The sequence below is a fragment of the Adiantum capillus-veneris genome, chromosome 6, assembly GCF_014529385.1.
Source record: "Adiantum capillus-veneris isolate H3 chromosome 6, ASM1452938v2, whole genome shotgun sequence".
NCBI lineage: Eukaryota > Viridiplantae > Streptophyta > Polypodiopsida > Polypodiales > Pteridaceae > Adiantum > Adiantum capillus-veneris.
This window is the reverse complement of record NC_140936.1, coordinates 124,610,272-124,616,917: the sequence shown is the minus strand read 5'-3', so window position 1 is coordinate 124,616,917 and position 6,646 is coordinate 124,610,272. Positions and strand designations below refer to the sequence as shown.

At 46.3% G+C, this 6,646-nt stretch overlaps 1 pseudogene; it reads right to left on the bottom strand.

The window, feature by feature from the left end:
- Window positions 1–2,136: 2,136 nt before the first annotated feature.
- On the bottom strand, window positions 2,137–4,397 carry LOC147456215 (uncharacterized; annotated as a pseudogene).
- Between the last annotated feature and the right edge of the window lie 2,249 nt (window positions 4,398–6,646).

Genomic DNA, 6,646 nt, shown 5'->3' with positions numbered 1-6,646 from the left:
GGAAACAACACTCTGCTACCTGCGGGGCCTCTACTGCAACTCGATGTAATCGTCCCCCACCCTGAAGCTCAAAGAACAGGGCTGGGACAGTCTCTGAGCAGGCCCTGACTGAAATGAGAACCTCCAGTCGTGTGAAGGCTCCCATCCACCGAGGTGATACTGGCTCGAGAGGCGTGAGCCACTCAGCTGGAACTGACTCTGAGATGTCCTAACACATGCTCTGCACCCCTCTCATGCCCTGTAGCTGGAAACCCCGCACCTCCTCTGACAAACCTGTGAACTCTAGCCAGTCACCTAGAGAGCACGCTGGACCTGCTGCCATGGGACCCCAAGAAACATGAGGCCGACTCCCAACCAAGTGGCCTCTCTGAGTGATAACCATGGAGTTCTAGACGAGGGGCTGCCGTAGGCGCTCCTCCGTGCACGTCAGCTGTCTCTGCTCTAGGCCACGCCGTAAGAGCTCCCTCGGATCGAAGAAAACTCACAGCGAAGCGGTCCTCCAGTCTCCTGCTCAAACCAACTCGGCGCAGCTCTGTAAAGATCCATCTGGTTGAAGGTTGCCAAGGGCCTCATGAGTGAGGCACCCTGGCACAAAGCCTCTACAGCAAGAACTCCTTCCAGGGCTCCTCGCCTGGAAGAAGTCCTCTGACGACGAACTGCCCAAGAAGGGCTCTGCTCTGCTGTGCTGGATCAATGATCCCAAGCCCTCCCTGAGAACAAGGAAGTGTGATGACCGACCAAGCCACCTTGGCTCGGGAAATCTGAGTGTCACGACCTGACCAAAGGAAGTTCTTGATCAGCCTCTCTACTTGGCTAATACAAGAACTGGAGAAGATCCAACAAGAAGTGATGTACCACATAGTCGCTAACAACACCTGGTTGGCAACTACTACTCTACCAGCCAGTGAGAGTCGTGATGAGCTCCAATGTAACAGCTTTCTCCTGATGGTCAAGAGAAGAGGAGCAATCTGCTGCTCGGGGGACAAGTCCAAACCAACCTAACAACTCAAGTAACGAACTGCAGTCCCTGGGGGAATCCACCTGAAACCCTCTCCTGGCATCCAATCTGGCACAAGAGCACTGCCAACCGAGAAAGCCACTCTCTTTCTCCAGTTGATCAGGGCGCCCGATGCACAACAGAAGGTCTCTGTTTTTCGAGTGTCGCTCGTAGCAAGCGAGAACCTACTCAACACATAAAGATGTCAACTAGGGACGTCACTGACCCGATTAGGGCATGGAGGAGCGCCAAGAGGGTGTCACCTCTTGTCGAATACCTATGGAATGGTCATCTAAGATCTCTAAGTCCTGTGTATGCGGGAATACCCAAATCTGCCAAGAACCTCCTACGTCACGAAACTAAGCTAAACCTTGGGCTAATGACCTCGGTTTGACATGAAACTCACCGAAGGCAATTTCCTACATGTCCCCAAGCTACCTAGACCCTCAAACCTGAATTTTGCACCCTGGCAGAAAACACGCTTATTGTTTGACAGCAAAATGGAAGTTGTCGGAAACGGTCCCAGATGGTCTCTACAGTTGCGTCTAAGGGAGAGCTACCCTACTCTATGGTTGGTTTCGCTGAAATCTACCCTAAACTCCCTAAAACTCACCTGTAAGTCCGTAGGTCGATGCTCGTGAAGTAGCATCTCGTGGCGAATGGTTGGCGTTGAATCAAAGAGCTCGATGGGCTGAACGCGCCTGTGGTCTCGGTTCTGCAATGCGACTCGTGCAACACAAGATAGCAATCAAAGAAGATGCACAAAAAAAAGTAAATAGATAAGCTGATCGCACAAAGAGTTTTTTTAACTCATAAAATCCATCCTAAAAAACCCTTCATTTTGACCTTTATACTTAGGTCTTGTGGGAGGAGGGTTTCCCATAGATACATGGCTCAATAATCAATTGTGTGCTTGAGTTGGGAATCAGTACAACTTGGAAGATCATGGCCCCAGAAGAGAAACCCTTTACATTTGAATAGAAAAAATATTACAAGCTCGGCTTCAGAGTAGAAAATTAATACAAAAGGGCGGGGATTTGACTTGATGTAGTGGTGGCCGCTATCCACCGTTGCTGACCTGCAACACTCCCCCCCTCCTAAACCAATTTGTCCTCGACATGGGGTTGTTGTGGAGTGTGTTAAGCGCTTGGCGTTTCATCTGTCCAATTGAGTGGACATCTTTCTAATTTGCGCCCTACCATAAGCTTAAGGGCCGCTTTGAACTGGGCCTTCTTCTCCTTTTCAATGGCTGATAGTGGGATATTCTGGATCCCATGCTTCAACTCGATCGCTGTATAACCTACATATCTTGCTCTAAGGTCTGCGACTTCGATGTTGAAGATCTTTGAATTATAGGAGAAGAATCCGGTGTAGAAAGCCTCTTCGAATGTTTGGAGGTAGTAGCTGGGAAAAAACATTAGACGAGCAAAAAATCCATGCAAAATGACTTCATCTGGTTGGCCGGATAGATCATAGTATAGGCCTCTTATACCCTCCAAAAAACCCAACCAGGGAGTGTCGGTTAACTTCGTCTAGTGGTATACCTGTATACAGGTTAGTAGCATCCGACATATTTTCCTTAGCATGCCTGTAGATAGGTCTGGGAGACCTCTGTACATTTCCTCAGCTTCAGTTAATGATCTGATCATATATTCTTCTGTAAGGTAGTCACCTGGCTTAGGAGCTGGCAGTAGTGGATAGTTCATCCAAGTGGGATGCTCCTTCTGAAAGTGCTCAAACTCTTGCCATGTGTATACTCGTGGATAGGGGCAGGCTGTAGGATCTTCTTTAATGTATCTAGGTGCGTGGACTTGATGGATAAGAAATTCTGGATGCTTCTTAAGCCATCTCTGTCGCCATGTAGATTCAAGACTTTTCTCCGGCACCTGCTGCTCCTCTGCTGTTCTTTTAAGCTCAGCTAATATACTCTGCTTGAAATCAAGAGATTCAAACTTCATCAGTGGAAAGGGAAGCATGCGCACATACCAAGCTTCATTTATCTGATGGGGAGTCAGGTGAGCGACATTTACAGAGTGTAGTATACGCTGCTCCCAGCTTAGGCTCTTCCAATGATACCTCTCATGGAGGGTCTCCATGCGCTCTCTTAACTGTCTCTGCCAATTCATTCAATGTAAGCTCTTTGTCTGCTGCTTCAGCTGTAGTAGGCCTTGGCTCTGTAGCAGGTGCAGATATTGGTTCCTCTGGAGGCATCTCTTGCTGTACAGTCCCTTCTGTCTCTAGTGGCCTGGCTTCAGGCCTGGTAGATGTAGGCGCTATATTTGGCCGTGAACTTGAAGCTTGTAAGAGTGCCAACTGTTGCTTTAAATTTGCATTTTTCTAGAAGGATTTGGTCTTTTTGTAGCATAGATTGAGCTACTAGCTCTTCTCTCTGGAAGGCTTCCATCCTTAGCTTCTTCTCAAGCTCTTGGTTTTTCTGATCTTTTTCTTGCATAGCTATTTGAGCTGAGGAGGAGGTGGCTTCAGCTGCTACATAGCCTTTGAGCTTGTCGACGAGTTCACTTTGAAGCTGGACTTGGGCCTTTAAGGAAGTGATGTGATCCGTGCCCAGATCATACATAAATTTGAGTTCACTATACTCATGTCTTGCTTTTTGATGCAGCTCCTTTTCTGCTATAAACTGAGTATGTAGTTTTCTTAGCTCATCATTAGTGCTGGCTAGCTATTCTTTCAGTTGAGCTACTTCTTGGAGTGCTTTTTCAAGCTGCAAGCTCTTTGTAGCTGTTTCTTGCTCAAGCTGCCTGGCCTGATGCTTCATTCTTTCGGTCATCATTGTAATATGAGAAGCAAAGAAGTCCAAGCCTTGACCGAAGGTCTGCATCGGCGGTGGGACCACTGCTCGCGGAGTGTGGAATATAAGTGGTACTGCAGATGTGTCTTCTCGTGCCTTTGATGATTCAACTATTGGTGTGTGAGCTAGACTTTCTGCTTTTTTTTGCTTCTCTGGCATAGCAAGATTGACAGTTTCTTCCTTTGGAGGCGGAGCCGCTTCATCATCTTCGAGGTTGACAATAATTGGAGCACTTTGGACCTCTGTCTCTCCTTCTCTTTCAAGTCCTGCATATTGTTGACTTAGTATGTGAGTTCTTGTTACAGAGACAGATACCTTTCTTGCGGCAATTTCTCCACTCAATTGAGTTGAATGTTGATTTTGCTTCTGAGCTTCGTCTTTAGCTATCTCAGGCTCTGTTTGTGTTGCTTGTGTAGGTTGTGCTTTTGAGATGTGTGGATCTTCAGGTTGTGGAGGAGGAGATGGAGGCTGTTGTTATGTTACAAGTGGTTCATATGCTGCTGAGCCCTCCATTCTTTCCATCCTCTCTTTGGAAAGTCTTTCCTCCTCTTCCTTTAGATATGCTTTGAGAAGGAGGTCCTCTTCGGCCATGGTGACTGAGGGCTTTTTGACGCGTGGTTCTCGTGGATTCCATTGCTCCTCAAGGTCACCGGCTACTACCTGTTGCTTCTTGTATGCTTCTTTTAGGCGTTCAAGGCGAGCCTTCTTTTGTAGTGGATCCTCTGGTACTGGAGATGTGGGAGGTATTTTCCTTTTCCTTGTCATCAATGGGGTGTGTTCTTCTTCCTCTCCCTCAGTCTCCGGCTCTGATGCTTGTGTTGGTTGTGGTTTAGAAGAGGTTCCCGCTTGTTCTTCCTCTTCGGAATCACTTTCTGGTTGCGAGGCTTCATGATGTGTTTCCTCTTCTTCCTCCTCTTCTTGCACTGTCACTAACCTCCTTCTTAATCCTGCCCTCACTGGCTTAGACTTCGTCTTGGGTGGCTTGTCGTTAGAGGAATCAATATCTTGTAACCAATCTTTTTGGGAGGGAGCAGGTGGTAGCTGAGTTGTGGCCCCAATGGCCTCATATGAAATTCTTGTTAGAACTTCGGGTGCAGCTAAATATTTGGCAGGGCCCTTTCTTCGGAGGTGAAGGAGATTATAATGAATGTACTGTGGATGATATATATCCACAGGGGCATGTTGTTGGCAAGCCCATGAGAATGTAGTAGCCACTGCATGGTTGGGGGTGGTGAAGCGGGGCGGTATTTTATCTGTAATATGGAAGAAGTGCTGATAAATCCGGGTGGGGAGCCGAGCCCTCTGGCAGATAATGCTATCAAATGTAGCGGCTGAATCCCTCTTTACAAATGTATTTGGCTCTCTTTCATGTCGAGCCCTCATTGGCATCCCCGTGTTTGACAGGTTCAGTGCAGCTGCAATAACTTCTTGGCTTATGTGTACTTGGACTTTTTCATTGGCCATATTGGTGATATGGGCAATTCCATCTGCTTGAAATGTGTGCACAAGCTCATAAGCTCTCTGCAAATCTACTCCGCACGGCTCCATTTCAAAATATCTATGCAGATCCACTTTTTTCAAGTCATCTTGGTGCTGGCTGGTGAGCCCGTAGACTTCTCTTGGGGTTAGGGGGACATCCACCAGTTGGTTGTCTGGGGTTCTGAATATTCCCTCATATATGGTTGCACTGTGTGCTTCCAAAAGCTCTCTCTTTAGTTAGGTGGTTGCTCTTCCTTCATTGTCCTCTTCAGGATAGTATAAGGTGGCATCTCTTCTAATTCTTGCTTGATGGACTTTCTTCTGGGTCTCTTGGCTAGACTCTTTTCTTCTTGCATTTTCCCTGTAAGTAGACCACCAACTTGAAAGTTGTCAGTGTCTAGTCAGAGTGCTGGATAGGAGCTTCAACTGAATCTTTGATGATCATCAAATGCAAGTAACACTCAAAATATATGTATAAAGCATGCTTGCAAGCCCAAAACACTAAAACTGACAATTTAGCAACACTAGACAGTGAGCGTGTTTACTGTCTCCAGTAGGTGTTTTTGGCACTTTGAGGTGACAATGAGTGCACAGGCATGTAATACAATGCATGTGGAGTGTACTCCCAATTTTGGTGTAATATGGAGCAATATACCATGAGACATGGCAAACCCTAGATGGTAGGTGATCTGTATAAGTAGGTAACTTAGTGAAATTTTGATGCATAGTGCTTGTGGTTTCACAAATGTTGTGCAATGAGGCTAGATACAGCTTTTGATGGGGTGCAAGTGAACTTCTGGGCATTGAGACAGTAAAAGCGCTTACTGTCTCCAGAGTGATATGGAGCTGGTTTTTTTGATCTGTAATACTAGGGTTAGCTGGAAGGAATCATTTGATGATTTTTGATGTGATGAATTTGATAGTGTGATGCTCCTTGGCAACAGTAGGTCCAGAGTTGTCTAGCTGGTGACTGAAATGGCTAAGTGATGGTTTTTTGCATTTTTACTTGGTAGGAGGCTTAGCCAATGTAATCGTGGTGATGTATAGGAGCTATCTGGAACTTTGGTAGTAGTCTAGACATGGGAGACAGTAAGAGCGTTTACTGTCTCTTGAGCATTTTTTGAACTTTTTGAGAATGTAGCTTTATGGATGGCTCATAGAGGCTCTAAGAAGCAATTGTGGAGCTTGGCTCTCAACTTGGAATTGGGTATCATGGTTTCTTTACCAGGATTGATGTTGGCAGACTGATGAGCTTGGATTTTGGTCTAAGGATGGGGCTTTTGTGATTTTGTGGGTCAAATGCATGTATATTGATGTATTTTGAGGTGCATATGTGCTCAAAGTTGAGAAATTGGCCAAAA